This window comes from Cervus elaphus, chromosome 10, assembly GCF_910594005.1.
Source record: "Cervus elaphus chromosome 10, mCerEla1.1, whole genome shotgun sequence".
Classification (NCBI taxonomy): Eukaryota; Metazoa; Chordata; class Mammalia; order Artiodactyla; family Cervidae; genus Cervus; species Cervus elaphus.
In genome coordinates, this window is record NC_057824.1 from 25,087,725 (window position 1) to 25,104,319 (window position 16,595).

The following is a 16,595-nucleotide window of genomic DNA, read 5'->3' on the forward strand; positions in this document are numbered from 1 at the left end:
GTGATTTCCAGGAATAACGTCTTGCGATCCAGAGGGAAAGCTGCCATGGCAATTCCAAAAATCAAAACGATGAATACAGCAAAGAACAAAAAGAATTGTTTGTATAATTGATATGAACACTTGACGTGAGTTATTCTCAGAAACCAGTTTGACTGGCCATAAACTTGAGGTGGTGAGATCATAATGAATCTTGTCTGAAGGAATAAGAGGAGAAAAATGTTAAGGTTAGATAAACCGAAAGGTTGACTAACCTATCGCCCATGCTGGAGACATGGATTCAATTCCTGGGTTGGGAAGACCCCTTGGAGAAGGAAATGGCAATCCACACCAGTATTCTTGCCTGGAAAATCACGTGGACAGAGGAGCCTGATGGGGTCACAAAAGAGTTGGTCACGACTTAGCAGCTTAACAACAACTGTATAGTACAGTGAACTCTTCTCAATACTCTTTAATGAACTATGTGGGAAAAGACTTCAAAAAAGCATAGAGCTGTGTATAACTGATTCACTTTGCTATCCAGCAGAAACTAACACAACATCATAAATCAACCATACTGCAACAAAAACAAAAAAATTTTTTAAAGCAAACCAAAAAAAAAAGGTATACATGTTCTATGACTGGAGGTGCGGTTCTTAAAAGTTTTCTGTGTTTAATATATTTCTGTGTTGTAATATATTTTCTCAGTCTATTTGGGCTGCCCTAACAAAATGCCACAGACTGGGTGACTTATAAACAGCAGAAATATAGTGATCAGGGTCTTGAGGCTGCAACTCTGAGATCAGGAAGCCACTATCACCGGAGAGAGACCTCTCCTGGGTTTTTCCTTTTATCCCCACCTTGGGGAAGGGGGAAAGGAGGTCTGTGGGATCTTTTCTAAGATCCCACATCTGAGATCCTACATCTCATTCATTAGATCTCAGTCCTTTTGACCCAACCACCTCCCAAAGGCCCCACCTCCTAATACTATCACCTAAAGGGGTAGGACTTCAACATATGAATTTGGGGACACAAACGTTCAGCCCATAGCAGTGTTATTTTGATCACACGTATACAAATCGTAACTGTAACCCCGTTCAGAAGAAATTTTACAGTTAGAACATCGTGGTCAGAAGAATGTGCCTTAAATCCAAGCATATACATATACGTATTAATGTATATCTTTGTTGCAGAGAACAATGATATGAGTGATCAAAAAAGACTTTAAAGCATAACATACTATATTAAGACACATTTCAGGAGAGATTGAATGAAATGGAAGAACAGATTAAAGAAAAGGAAATAAAACAAAACTTGAGACAAAGAAAAATGTGTTTATGTGTAAGTGAATGATGGTGGTGAAAGTTCAGGCCTATACATACATTTGAAAGTGATAAAAAAAAAAAAAAGAAAGTGATGTAGCAGTTATTTTGATGGGTCAGCATTTACAATATACCAGAGGGTGCATTCTTTGTGACCATTTAAGGTCTGTCTACAATGCAGGAGACCTGCGTTCAATCCCTGAGTTGGGAAGATCTCCTGGAGAAGGAAACGGCAACCCACTCCAGTATTCTTGCCTGGAAAATCCCATGGACGGAGGAGCCTGGTGGGCTACAGTCCATGGGGTCGCAAAGAGTTGGACACGACTGAGCAACTTCACTTTCACTTCACTTTCACTAAGGTGATGGAAAACTTTAGAAGTCAACTTAATGTGTAATTAACTATGGTGTTTCTCCCAAAATATTATGATGCATGAGATCAAGGAGATTGAAGAACTCAAACCTAGGGAGAAAAACATCAAAAACTGCCTCACTTTGTAGATTGCCTTTAGCTCAAATGCTTTGGTTATTTCACCATTTTTTACATTCTTTGTGTAGGCAGATTCTCTTTTTTAGAATCAGCATTTCTACTCTTCTTTGAGAACTTATCAGAAATTGCAGGGAATTTTGTCAAATGCATTTTCAGCACTTGTTGGTAAATGTGACTTTCTGCTTTTTTTCATTTATATGATGAGGTTTATCAGTTTTCCTAATTTGGACCTATCCTTGTGTTCTTGAACTCATGGCCATCTTTATTAACTGGTACAAGTAATTTTCTTTCTTTCTTTTTTTTTTTTTTTTTTTGACAGGAAATAGCATTTATTGGTGAGCATGATTAAGGAGGGAACAGAGCTAATGCTCATGAGGCAGGGCCCACCATTTGTCCAGGGGACCATGATTAGGGATGTATTTGACCCCACAGCCATCTGGGATGAGTCTCTTTTCTGCCACCATGTTCTCAAATTCATCCACATTGAACTTGGTAAATCCCCACTTCTTGGAGATGTGGATCTTCTGACTGCCAGGGAACTTGAACTTGGCCCGGCAGAGGGCTTCGATCACATGCTCCTTGTTCTGAAGCTTGGTGCGGATGGACATTATGACCTGGCCAATGTGGACCCTGGCCACTGTGCCCTGAGGCTTTCCAAAGGCACCACGCATACCTGTCTGGGGTCTAGATTGAGAAACAGCAGGCCAGTCATGAATGCCCACTAGGAAGAGTTGTCTCCAGGGTCCCTTAGGGCTACCTGTACAGGCAACAGGCTGCATACACTACCAAGGAGGCTGCTGTTTGCAGCCATTGCACACTGGGCCCCCATGGGGAAAAGAGCACAGTCGGCTTAATTGACTGCAAAGGTACAAGTAATTTTCTAACTCATGGTGGCATTCAGTTTTTGTAGGAGAATGCCCCCTCCTTTTTTTTTTTTAAACAGGAGATGCAGGTTCAAGCATTTAGGCAAGAATTTCATAAAGTCTGCCACTGATTCTTCAGTGATTCAGCCAACAACAATAATAGCAATAGCAACAAATGTTATGAACATGTGCTAAAGTTACAACAAAGTGTTAATTTGTTAACATTAAGGAGGGTAGGGGAGTGTTCATTGTGTTTTAACATTTTACAGACTTGAAAATTGTGGTCACATGGAAGCAACCTAGATGTCCATTGACAAGAATGGATAAAGAAGCTGTGGTACATAAATACAGTGGAATATTACTTAGCCATAAAAAATAATGCATTTGAGTCAGTTCTAATGAGACAGATGAACCTAGAGCCTATTATACAGAGTGAAGTAAGTCAGAAAGAGGAAAACAAATATCATATTAATGCATATATATGTGGAATCTAGAAAGATGGTACTGATGAGCCTATTTACAGGGCAGCAATGGAGACTCCGATATTGAGAACAGATGTGCGGACACAGAGTGGGAAGGAGTGGGTGTGACAAATAGGGAGAGTTGCATGGAAACATATACACCACCATATGTAAGACAGACAGCCAGTGGGACTTTGCTGCATGACCCAGGGAACTCAAACCAGTGCTCTATGACAATCTGGAGGGGTGGGATGGGGTGGAGAGTGGGACGGAGGGCCACGAGGAAGGGGACATATATACACTTATGGCTGATTCATGTTGCTGCATAGCAGAAACCAACACGATATTGTAAAGCGATTATCCATCAATTAAAAATAAATAGACTTAAAATTGTGGTTAAAGGTTTTTTAAAAAGTAAGATTTTATTTGTTCATTATGTTAGGAACTTTACCAAGTAGGTTTTTGAGATAGACTATGCCCCAGTTTCATCATGGAGGTTTTTGTGGGTGCTGGGCTGAGGTAAAATTATCTTTATAGAAAGGTGCCTTTGACAAGTTTCCAGAGCTCAGAGCAATAAGCCACTCAGGCTATTTAGGAGGAGGTGTGAATTTTTCTTCTGGAGTGATTTGTCTGCTGTATCTGTTACTTCTTGATCCATTTTTATAACTTTTCAAGGAAACTATCCCTTTCACGTAAATTATCAGGTATTTTGATATGCAGTTGTACATTACCTTTTACCTGACACTATTTCTTGTTATTGCTCACCAGATACTCATTAAAAAAAAAAATGTTTTGATGGAATTGATCTACTTGTCACCGTTTTTACAAGAACAAGCTTTTAGTGTTACCCTTCAGGCATGGTATTGTATTTGGTTTCAAGTTTAATTTAGGCTTTTACATTTCCTCCTCTATTTCCATTGATTTTATTTATTCTAGTTTCTTAGATTGAATGCATATTTTCAGTCTTGCTAAGTAAGGAAAGCACTGATGTTTTACTCAGAAAAATGAAATAAAGGAAGAAAGAAAACTCCTGAATGGCATTAAGACATCACAGACAGAGTTTTGGTAAGTCACTATTTTATACATGTAGAAGAGTTAATATCCTTCCTAAACAAAGAACATCAACAAATTAAGGAAAAAAGAAAAGCAGACAAACAGTAAAACAGGAAACACATCAGAGGAACTGCAATGGTCAGTGAATCTAAAAAGATACCTCAAAAAATATATATATATACATATATATATATCACCTCACTGAGTAATGATGAAAAGAGCATCTATAATGATTTCCAAACATACCACTACAGTTACGTGCAAAAAATTGTAGATTCCTTTACCTGGCTTGCAATGCAGCTCTTGAACAAGTAGAAATATCAAACTCCTTTCAAGATGAAACATCCAACACAGCTCTTTGTGTTTCTTTTATAGGAGACAGATCTCGATTGGATAATAACAGCATGGATTCTGTGGAGGGCCATTTCACTCATTAGCTTAGTTTTCTCCCAATTCATCTAGTGATATAAGACCCTGGGGGTGCTGAGAAAGCTCTTTAAAGGAGATCCTGGTGACAAACACTTGCTCTATGGTGGTTAAGGGTCATGTACTTGTGGAAAACACTAGGAAATCACATAGGTTTTTCCCCCTGCTTGTTGATGGTGGTGGTTTCCATTCAGCTTCACCTGATGACGGTTTGGTCAAGGTGAGGGAAGGGTCATTCTTTCTCAGCTGCCACCCGCTTTATAGCAGGGTTTCCCTACTTCCCTGAACTTGAGAATCACTGAGGCTCTTACTGAAGGCACAATTCACCTGGTGCTTCATGCAGTACTCAGCAGTGGGACCAGGAGTATGGATTTTACACAGCACCAGGGGCTTCTTTTTTAAAAATTCGTTGTTTTGTTCTGTTTTTTGAATTTTATTTTGGTTTTGGTCACATCACATGGCACATGGGATCTTAATTCCCCACCCAGCCAGGGATCCAACTTGTACCCCCTGCAGTGGAAGTACGGAATCTTAACCACTGGACCACCAGGGAAGTGTCTAATTTTTTTGGATTCCATGTTTCAATGAAAACATACAAAACTTGTCTTCTTTTTATCTAGCTTATTTCACTAAGCATGAGCCTCTTCAGGCCCATGCATGCATGCGTGCTAAGTTGCTTCAGTTGTGTCTGACTCTTTGCAGTACTATGGACTGTAGCCAGCCAGGCTCCTCTGTCCATGGGATTCTCCAGGCAAGAACACTGGAGTGGGTTGCCATGCCCTTCTCCAAGGGATCTTCTTGACCCCAGGATTGAACCCAGGTCTCCTGCATTGCAGGCAGACTCTTAACCATTTGAGCCACTAGGAAAGCCTTCTCCAGGTCTATGATGTTGTTGCAAACAGCAGAATTTCATTCTTCTTTATGACTGATTATTGTAGCTAATACTGCTGTGCTGTGCTTAGTCATTCAGTCATGTCCTACTCTTTGCAACCCCATGGACTATAGCCTGTCTGGCTCCTCTGTCGATGGGGATTCTCCAGGCAAGAATACTGGAGTGGGTTACCATGTCCTCCTCTAGGGGATCTTCCTACCCCAGGGATTGAACCCGGGTCTCCCGCATCGCGGGCAGATTCTTTACCATCTGAGCCACCAGGTAAGCCTGAGAATACTGGAGTGGGTAGCCTACCCCTTCTCCAGGGGAACTTAACAACCCAGGAATTGAACTGGGGTCTCCTGCATTGCAGGAAGGTTCTTGACCAGCTGAGCTACTTGGGAAGCCCAGCTAGTACTTCTAATACTATGTTAAACAGAAATAACGGGAGTGGGCATTCTTGTCTTACTCTTGAATTTAGAGGAGACACTTTCAGCTTTTCACTGTTGAGTATGTTAACTGTAGGTACTAGGAGCTTCTTAATATCAGCAAAGTTTGGAGAAACACTGCATAAAATAATTCACTCTGTGATTCTTTATTCACTTGCATGTACAAGTGAGGTACAAAGCCAGCACATATTCAAAGTGTACAATTCATTGAGTTTTGGTATGTGTGAACCAATAAAAGCATCAGTCTAACTAAAATAAAAAATATATCTATTACCTCCAAAGTTTCATTGTGCTTCTCTGTAATCCACACCTCCTCCCTTTCATTCCCAGGCAACCACCAATCTACAGCCTGTCATTAAAAATGAGTTTACATTTTTATATAAATGACATTATCTGGTATGTTCTTTTCTATGTCTGGCTTGTTCCCTCAGCATAATTATTTTGAGATTCATTCATGTTGTCTTGAGTATCAACAGACTGTTTGTTTTCATGTTGAGTAGTATTCCTTTGCAAAGTGAAGTGAAGTGAAAGTCGCTCAGTCGGGTCTGACTCTTTGTGACCCCATGGACTATACAGTCCATGGAATTCTCCAGGCCAGAATACTGGAGTGGGTAGCCATTCCCTTCTCTAGGGAATCTTTCCAACCCAGGGATCGAACCCAGGTCTCCCACCTTGCAGGCAGATTCTTTACCGGCTGAGCCACCAGGGAAGTCCAAGGTGGGCTTGGAATGAAGGGAAGAGGTGTGGATCACAAAGAACCACAATTCCACTGCCAGGATAAACCCATTCCCTCTGTGGATGGATCTGTAAGTTGGTTCCAGCTAAGACTATCACAAGTAATTTTAGATACTTGAAGAAGTACAATGAAGGAGATATTGCTTTTCCCTTTTCTTTTGAAAAAACTCACTAGGAAAAAGTTAAATATGACAGATGGTCATAAAGAAGAGAAGAGAGACACCCTATGCACATGGAAAGACTGTCAGAAAACATACCATCCTTCTGTTTGAGAGGTGGGGACTTGAATATTATTTTCTTATAAATTCTAGGTCTCAAAAGTGCGAGACAGGGCTTCCCCTGACTGCTCAGTGGTAAAGAATTCGCCTGCTAGTGCAGGACACATGGGTTGGATCCCTGATCGGGGAAGCTCCTATGTGCCTTGGAGCAACTAAGCCCATGTGCCACAACTATTGAAGCCTGCGCTCCACAATAAAATTCACTACAGTGAGAAGCCCACTCGCCACAACTAGAGGGTGGCCCCCACTTGCCACAACTAGAGAAAAGCCCTCAACAGCAACAAAGATCCTGCTTCGCCAAAAGTAAATAAATAAGTAAATATATATATTTTTAAAGCAAGATACTTCAAAAACATTTAGGGAATGTATCCACAGTTCAAGGACGGAAAAGTCAAGGCAAAGAGTTAGAGCTGTTTTTAAAATGTAGCACACAACGCTGGGTACCCACATAGTCTTCTTGCCGCTGGATAGCGCAGGAAGTCTCCCTTTTGGAAATGTAATTTCATGTCAGGTATTCTTTAACCAGGTCACCTGGATATGGTTTATTTTTCAACATTTGATTTTTTTTTTTTTTTTTGATGACAGAATCTTGAGAACTTTGGGAAAATAAAATCGCAATTTTATTTTTTGACATTTGATTTTTTTTAAATTACAGAATCTTGCAAAGTTTGGAAAGATAAAAGAAATATTTTTGTATAAATAGGATCAATAGTTATTCCAGCTCCCAGAGACAGTCAACACTGATGATGGTTTCCTTTTGTGTTTCTATCTTTTTGATATCAGTTAGGGATGGTAAGGTATTTCGTGGTCTTGTTCTATTGTATCAAGATTTTGAAAAATTCTTCATTGTTGGACATTGTTTTCAGTTTCCCCCCCACTGTAAGCTGTTCTTCTTGAATATTTCTTTTTACGTTTATTGTACCCAACTTTTTGAATTAAGTCCTGCTCTCATTTTTAAAAAGAATTTTACTTTTATTTTTTTTAATTGGAGGATAATTGCTTTATAGTATGTGTTAGTTTCCGCTGTATAACGACATGAATCAACTATAAGTGTACATATGTCCCCTTTTTCTCAAATATCCCTCCCACCCCTCTAGTTTTTTAACTTTTTCTTTTGTATTGGAGTATAGTCAGTTAACAATGTTGTGATAGTTTCCAGTGGACAGCAAGGGGACTCAGCCAGACATAGAAATGCATCCATCCTCCCTCCAACTCCCCTCCCATCCAGTCTGGCCCATAACATGGCCTGAACTCATAATTCAAGAGTTCCTGCTTTTTTCTTATGAATCCTTTATAACACCCTATTGTTGTTTCAATTATGGAGTCTGTTCTAAGTGTCTGAAAATGTCAGTTACATAGTTGAAAGCTAGGTCTGTTTACTGCTCCCTACACTCTCTATGCCCTGTAACATCTTCTGAGTTTGCAAACCATGGCGGAGGCATTTGCAGAGGGTCCTAGTTTCTGGGTTCTCCCTTCTCATTTCAGAGGGAAGACCCCAGGGCTGTTGGGTAGGGCTTGTTGGAGGATAGGGTTTCCTTGGTGGGTGTGTTGTTGTTCAGTCACTAAGCCATGTTTGACTCTTTGTGACCCCGTGGGCTACAGCACACCAGGCTTCCCTGTCCTTCACTGTCTCCCAGAGTTTGTTCAGATTCATGTCTATTGAGTGGGTGATGCCATCCGACCCTCAGGTTAGAGTAGGTTGAACAGTGTTTTTATTATGGGATCCCTACATGTTAGGGGAGAAGGGACAGTTTTTCTTTGGCCAGTAAACTTCGGAAAGAGTCTTCCAATTCCTGCCTGAACTGAAGGACTGGAAACAGCTCAGAAAAGCAGGACAGCAGTGGTGATCCCTTTGGTGAATGATCATGATTGAAAGGAATTAAAATCACCGAGGCTTTCCTGGTGGCTCAGTGATAAAGAATCCCCCTGCCAGTGTGGGGGGCATGGGTTCGATCCCTGGTCCAGGAAGATCCCACATCCCTAGGAGCAACTAAGCCCATGAGCCACAGATGCTGAGCCTGTGGTCTAGAGCCCAGAAGCCACAACTACTGGCCCACGTGCTGCAACTACTGAAGCTCACATGCCTAGAGCCCATGTTCTGCAGCAAGAGAGGCCACCGCAATGAGAAGCCCACATCTAGAGGGTGGCCCCTGCTTGCCACAACGAGAGAAAAGCCTGGGCAACAGTGAAGACCCAGCAAGGCCAAAAAAATTAATAAAATTTTAAGAAAAAGAAAGGAAGAGGTCACCTTTATTGAGTGATCATCTCCTTGGATTCATGTACACAGGGAGATAGCTTAGTTCAAGCAGGTTCACATGTCCGTACGTCACCAGGCATGTAGAAGGGAATGTATAAGGCAAGAATAAGGGGAGGAAAAGTAGAAGGTAATTCCAAAAAGAAGCCCCAAAGAGATAAGAAATCAAGGCACTGTGGGAGAGTGAGGAGACCTTAGCATCAGAAGGGTGGACCACACCATTACATCGGAGGATGTTTAGGTGAGGGATGCCAGGGGAATTGACCAAGGATGATAAGGGCTGTGTGGTGGGAGGAAGGGGTGTCTGGAGGATTGTTTTGGAGACTCACAGGCAACAGTGATGAAAAGTTACAGGACAGGACAATGGACAAGATCAGTGCACTGCCAGGGAGGTTGGCCATAAGCTGGGCACCTATGGTCTTGGATGGGTCAACTAAAATCTGGAGGAGTCCACGTGAAAAGCCAGAGTGAGAGGCAGGGGCTGGGTCTTCGGCGATGGTTGGAAGCATGCTGTGGCAACAGGGAAGAGGAAACTGGTCCATTCATCTGGCTGGAACTGGAAAGTACAGGAGCTTCTGTAAGAAGACTGAAGAGAGGCAAGAGGGGAATAGAAACATTCCAAAATCAAATAAGCTTTTCTTTTTCAAAAAAGCCAGAGTTTATTTCTATTTAAATCATTAAAATATCCAAGTCCCAAGGATTTCCAGGTTTAACATGATATTACAGTCAGGTGGCAACTGTTGGTTTTTTCCATTTCTAAAGCCTTACAAGGATCCTGAGCTATTCTTCTCCTTGAAAATTTTTCTTGTATGAAAGCTGGTACTTTGTTTGCTTCACACAAATACATCAATCCAGTGAGGATGAAAAACACAATGCCGGTAACAATCATTGTCATTACAAGGGCAAAAGGTGGATGACCAGAGAACAAAGTGATGAAAACTCCACCAAGTAACAATGCTAATGTCACAGCGTAGAACAAATAGAAGCACAACCAGCCTCTACGTGAAACTTCTTCTTGCGTGATTCTTTGAAACCAGGTCCACTGATTGTTAGCTGGAAAAGCTGGGATCATGATGAGTTTTAGCTACAGGGATTAGAAGAAAGAAAAAAGTGAAGGTCAGATAAATCAAAAGGTTAACTGGATGGGGCTTTGCTTTTAAATGAAGTTTCAAATTCCATTCACCCTAAGTTGCCTTAGGGTGACTCCAGAGATGAGGGCTTGGTCCCTGGGTTGGGAAGATCCCCTGCAGAAGGAAATGCCAACCCACCCTAGTGTTCTTGCCTGGGAATCCCATGGACAGAGGAGGCTGGTGGGCTACAGTCCATAGCGTCACAAAGAGCTGGACATGACTTAGTGACTGAGCATGTATTCATGCTAATTATCAAGTGTCCTGGTGATATAATACATAGGGCTAGTAATTAAGACAACCTAGGAGTTGAATTCCAAGGAATGTTGCTAGAAAAATCAGGGAAGATTGGTCTTTAATCCATATTTATTTTAAATATTTCTTTCAATATCTTCATGACGCTTGTCTGTCCCCAACTTCTGGGTCATTTTTAGAAAGACCACTAGGGATTGGGTATATCATGTTGTCCTGAGGTTTGCTGGCAGACATGCAAAGACTCAGAATACACACTGCGCTTTATGGGAAAATCAACATTACTTGGAGGTGTATCTTAGATTGTTCATCAGATACAAACGAAATGGAACACAAAGCAAGGGCCTCATTATTTAATTTAGATACAGTTGTACAGCTTCCCTGGCGGCTCCGAGGTAAAGAATCCTCCGTCAACACAGGAGATTCGGGTTTGGTTGCCAGCTGGAGAAGATCCCACTTGCCTCGGAGCAACTAAGCCCCTGAGCCTGTGGTCCAGAGCCCAGGAGTGGCAACTGTTGAGACCCGAGAGCTCTAGAGCCCATGCTCCGCAACAAGAGAAGCCACAACAAGAAGCCCCTACACCGCAACTGGAGAGTAGCTTCCAGCTCAGCAGCTGGAGAAAAGCCTGTGCTGCAATGAAGACCCAGCACAGCCAAAATTCTTAAAATTTAAAATAACATTTAAAAAAAATTATAAATACAGATATAATGGAATGGAATGCATGCTAAAAGCAACACACTCTCCCGACAAAACATAACAAGGGAAATTTGACCTGCAGCCCAGGAGGCTGTGATTTCCTTCCTCTGCCAGTAGGAAGACCCAGCTGCAAGGTTTGACCAGCAAGACAGAAGGAAGCTTCCAGAAGGAAATTCCCACCGATGCCCTTGTCCTTGCCTGAGTGGACTGAAGAGGAGTCTTGAGTTCACCAGGCTTCCCAGGGCCACTTGAGAGGGCAGAGTTAAGGAAGGGTCAGCAGATAACTCCTATTTTGATCGATGTTTTATCAGACAGATGGGCTGCCTGCTGTCTCAGGACCCACCTGACGAAGGACAGGGTTTCTAATTAGCGTGGTTAAGGGCCACAACAGTCTCCACAACATTGTAAATTGACTATACTTTAAAAAAATTAAAATAAAACAAAGAGCCACAACATTATCAACTGAATCACAGGATTTATTACTCTCCATTATATTATTAATCTCTACTTTCTCAGATATAAAGTCCATTTGATCAACAAATCCTGGTACTAGCACATTTTGTTACATTTCAAGAAACATTTAAGGAGCAATACCCCACATCAATACTGCCAAGTGTTACACTTTATTAACAAGTGTTCATTTTAATCCATTGACCATGTTTGTACTTTTGCATGAAAAGGAACTCTAGATTCCCTCCTAAATGTATAGCCAAGTAGTCCTCTACCACTTACAGACTATTTAATACTTGCACACTGTTTTGAAATGCTACCCCTATCATATTAAATAACTACATCATAGGATGTATTTCAACACTCTATCTTCTATTTATGTCTAGTCTTGTGCCAGTCCCAATTTGTACTGACTTAGACTCCCTTTTGTGATCCTGTTCAAAGTGTTTCCCGAAACCTGTCTGTTAGACATCTCTTGGCATTACCCTCAACAGCCAGAGACAAGTTGGGCCTTATAATTGAAATTGTAACTAACCATTTCTTGGAAAGACATTGCATTTTATAATAATAAGAATTCCTTTTCAGGAAGGGCTCTCTACTGAGTTCATCTTTCTAGTCTTCATTACTGCTTTATGCGCAGTTCTTATTTAACTTTTACATTTCTGTTCCTTTATTTCTATGTATAACACAAAATTACAATTATATCCAATGATATATGATTAACTTAGTAAGGAAATTTTTATTCATTCTAATTGGCAATTACCATCATAAAGGAAAACTGCTAGATTTGTACACCGTTTCTTATCACTAGACATTTAAATTTATTGTACTAATTCTAAAACTCTTCAGTTAAATCCTGGATTTTCTAGGTATAAAACTATATCCATAAGAATAATTTCCCCAATCATTTTACTATTGCATCTTCCCATTTTATTACATCGTCTAGAACAGTGATCTTCAAATGAACCCAGGTGTACCCTCAAGGGATGCAAAGTCCACCCAGGTGGTTTGTGTTTGGAAAGTTCTATCAGGCTCTACAGCCTCAGCTGTGGTCCTTCCTATAGCTGCTCTGCCTGCAGGTAGGGTATCCCTTTGGCAGATGCCCTTCACCTTCTTCAAACGAAAATCATCTCATTCGTATTTATCTTGCTATGGTGCATTGCGTTAGGGTAGGTATTAAAAAAAATCTGAGGCATCAAATATAGGAACAATTAGAAATGTGGGCAGCTATCTTAAGAAAATAAATGACTAATAACCATGTAACAGTTTTACAAGTGGAAGTTACTTATTTTTTGCTGTTAACAAAAGCTGGAGGAATCAATGGAAGCTTTAGCTCAGGAAAATAACTCAATAAAAGATCATTTTGTGATTTTTCCATGTAACCTTGAAGGAGTCCAAAATATTAAATAACATCTCTGTACATGCCCATCTCTATGTTTGTGAATGAGTTTCTTTTGTCTCTGAAAAATAAAAGAAGTGTAATGATGCTGAAGTTGGTCTCATTCTAGCAATGAGAATTCTCTACATATGCATTTTGAAAAGGGAAAAAAATGAGAAAAGAACATATTATTACATTATTGGAGATGAAGCCCTTACCAGTTTCCTTTTCCTGTTAAAAATATGATTTGCACTATCTTATTTTGATCACAAGTGTACTAACTGTATTTTTAACTTAGAAGAAACTTAACACCTAGAGTCTTGCAGTCAAAAATATTTCTTACAATTTAGGTTTATGTATACTCTTACTGCAAAGGTCCGTCTCGTCAAGGCTATGGTTTTTCCAGTAGTCAAGTATGGATGTGAGAGTTGGACTATAAAGAAAGCTGAGCGCCAAAGAATTGATGCTTTTGAACTGTGGTGTTGGAGAAGAGTCTTGAGAGTCCCTTGGACTGCAAGGAGATCCAACCAGTCCATCCTAAAGGAGATCAGTCCTGAGTGTTCATTGGAAGGACTGATGCTGAAGCTAAAACTCCAATACTTTGGCCACCTGATGCTAAGAAGTGACTCACTAGAAAAGACCCTGATCCTGGGAAAGATTGAAGACAGGAGAAGGGACAACAGAGGATGAGATGGTTGGATGGCATCACTGACTCAATGGATATGAGTTTGAGTAAACTCCAGGAGTTGGTGATGGACAGGGAGGCCTGGTGTGCTGCAGTCCATGGGGTCGCAAAGAGCTGGATATGATTGAGAGACTGAACTGAACTGATACTCTTACTGCAGAGAACTATGATATATTGATCAAAAAAAGATTTAAGGCATAACATATCACATTAGGACAGCACCTCTAGTTGAGAGAGCATGGAATAAAAAGGAAGTTGAAGAAAAAGGAAGTGAAGAACACGAAATTTTGAATTTTCATGAAGAGTTCAATTCATATATATTTCAAACAGATGATGGAGTTACAGATTCAAATTCAATGCATGCATTTAAAAGTGGTATAGCAGTTACTTTGAAACATCATTTATAATATGTCAGTGTATCTTTTGTGAATATATTAATTTACAATGAATTGTTTTAGAAGTCAACTTAATGTATAATGAAGGACACAATTTTCCTCCAAAAATGTTATGGTTCTTGGGTCAAGGAAATTGAATATCTCAGACATACTGGAAACTACAGGGCTGTGTATATTACATTTCTCAGAAACACTTTGATTGTTGCTCATGCTCTCGGACAAGTGCTGGTTGTCTTTTGCACATTTAGAGAACATTTCTGTTCTTCTGTGGCAAACTGTGATGAAAATTTCTAGGGAGTTTTTTCAAACACATTCTCAGTATTTGTTGATAAATGGGACTTTCAGTTTTCTTTTATTAGTACAATGACATTTGATGATTTCCCCAATTTGGATTCATCTTTGTGTCCTGAAATAAACCCTCATAACCATCTTGATTATATTAAAATTATTTAGTAATTTTCCTGCACATAAGTGAGTTACTGTTGGAGAATGTTTCTACATGTAGAAGATGCAAATTTAAGTGTTTAAGGGTGAAATGTCATGAAGTCTACAACTTACTCTCAAATCATTCCAATAATAATAATAATGATAATAATTATATACACATGTACCAGTTCTGACCAAATAATCTGTTAAATCTAAGCATAGATATGCCACCTTTTGATTATTTAAATTTTTGTAAATGAAAACTATTTTGACTAAGTTAAAAAAAAAAACAGGGGTTAATTTTCTTGTTTTGTTAGGAATTTTTACATGTATGTTTTAAACTTAAGGCCCCAGTTTTGTTGTGGGAATTTTTATGGATGCCAAGACTAGGGTAAATCTATCTACCTTGGTAAAATAATTGCAAAGCTTTCAGCAACTCAAAGGAATCAGCTCCTCAGGCTATCCCTAGATAAATGTGTGACAAACTTTTAAAATTCTTTGAAGAAAGTGGTTTGTTTGGAGTTTCTGTCCTCCCTAAATTTAATTTTGGTAATGTTGGCATCCAGAAAATTATTCATGTAGTCTAGCATGTCAAGCATATAGGTATGAAGTTGTCTGTTGTCTTATTTATAATTTTTTGTCCAATATTTCTTATCTTATTCATAATAAACTTTAAGTTTTTAGTTGACGTGACAGGGTTCCAAAAAGAAAAATGCTTTCCTTTCCCAAAAACCAGCTTTTACTTATATCCATCAACCATAATGTTTGCTCTCCAGTTGATTAATTTTAGATATTCATATTAAATTCCTTCTCCATTTCCAATGTTTAAGGAGAATTTTTCTCAGTTCCTAGATTGAATGCATGTTTTATGTAATTTCAATCTTGCTAAATAAAGAAAAAAGTTCAAGTTTTTACTGAAAAAAATTAGCACAGCTGCCATAAAGAAAAAAAGACACTAGAGATGAAGTTAAAGTGACAGATGGGAGAATGTATTTTCAACAGAGAGAAGACAAAGAGTTAAAATCCATTACAAACAAAGAACACCACAAATTAAAGGGAAAAAACTGACAAAGGGCAGGAGAGAAAACACACATCTCAGGAACTGCAATGCTCTGTGAATCTCAAAAGATATTCCTGACCTTACCTAGTCATGAAAAAAAGAGCTTTCTTAATGACTTCCAATCACACCACTTCTTTTATAACAATGTAAAAAAAAAAAATCATGCTTTACCTGGCATTAAAAGCAGCTCTTTCTCAACAGAAATCAGCAAACACCCTTCAGGGTGAAATGCTAAATACAGCTCTTTGTGTTTCTTTTATAGGAGACAGGATCTTGATTGGATAATTGCAATAGCACGGATTCTATAAAGAACTATTTCATTCATCAGCTTGGTTTTCTCCCAGTTCATCCAATGATATAAGGTGTCGGGAGACTGAAAAACTTCTTAAAGGAGAGACAGGTGACAAACACTTGTTATTTGATGGTTAAGGGTAATGTGGCATAAATAAAACAAATGATCATTTGTTTTCCCCTTGGGATTTTAATGGTAGTTGTTTCATTTGGATTCACCTGATGATGGTTTGGTCAAGATAAGAGCTGCCACCCAGTGGGTACCAGGGTTTTCCAACTGCCCCAAGCTTGAGAATTCCCAGGACCCTTGTTGAGAGCACAGCTCACCTGGTGCTTCATGGAGGCTCCAGCAATGGGACCAGGAGCACGGACCTCCCACGGCACCGGAGACTTCTTAATATCAGCACACTGATGTTAAGCCTGCTGGGGGGACTCTGCTTAAATTTATTTACTTTGTACTTCTTTATTCACAGCTTCATGGATGTACAAATGACATACAAACGATGGCACAAATTTAAAGTGTAAAGTTCAGTGAGTTTTGACATATCAGTGAAAGCATCAGACAAACAAGATCATTAAACACATCCACTGCCCTCTAAAGTTTCCTGATGTCCTCTTGTAGCCCATGCCTCCCTCCCTAGACTCAAGCAGCCACCCAGT

General features: G+C 39.8%; 1 non-coding gene across 1 annotated transcript; it reads right to left on the minus strand.

The window, feature by feature from the left end:
• Nucleotides 1–2,514: 2,514 nt before the first annotated feature.
• LOC122702348 lies at nucleotides 2,515–2,649 on the minus strand. Its single transcript, XR_006343218.1, has one exon. It is a non-coding gene; the product is annotated as a small nucleolar RNA SNORA70 (small nucleolar RNA).
• Between the last annotated feature and the right edge of the window lie 13,946 nt (nucleotides 2,650–16,595).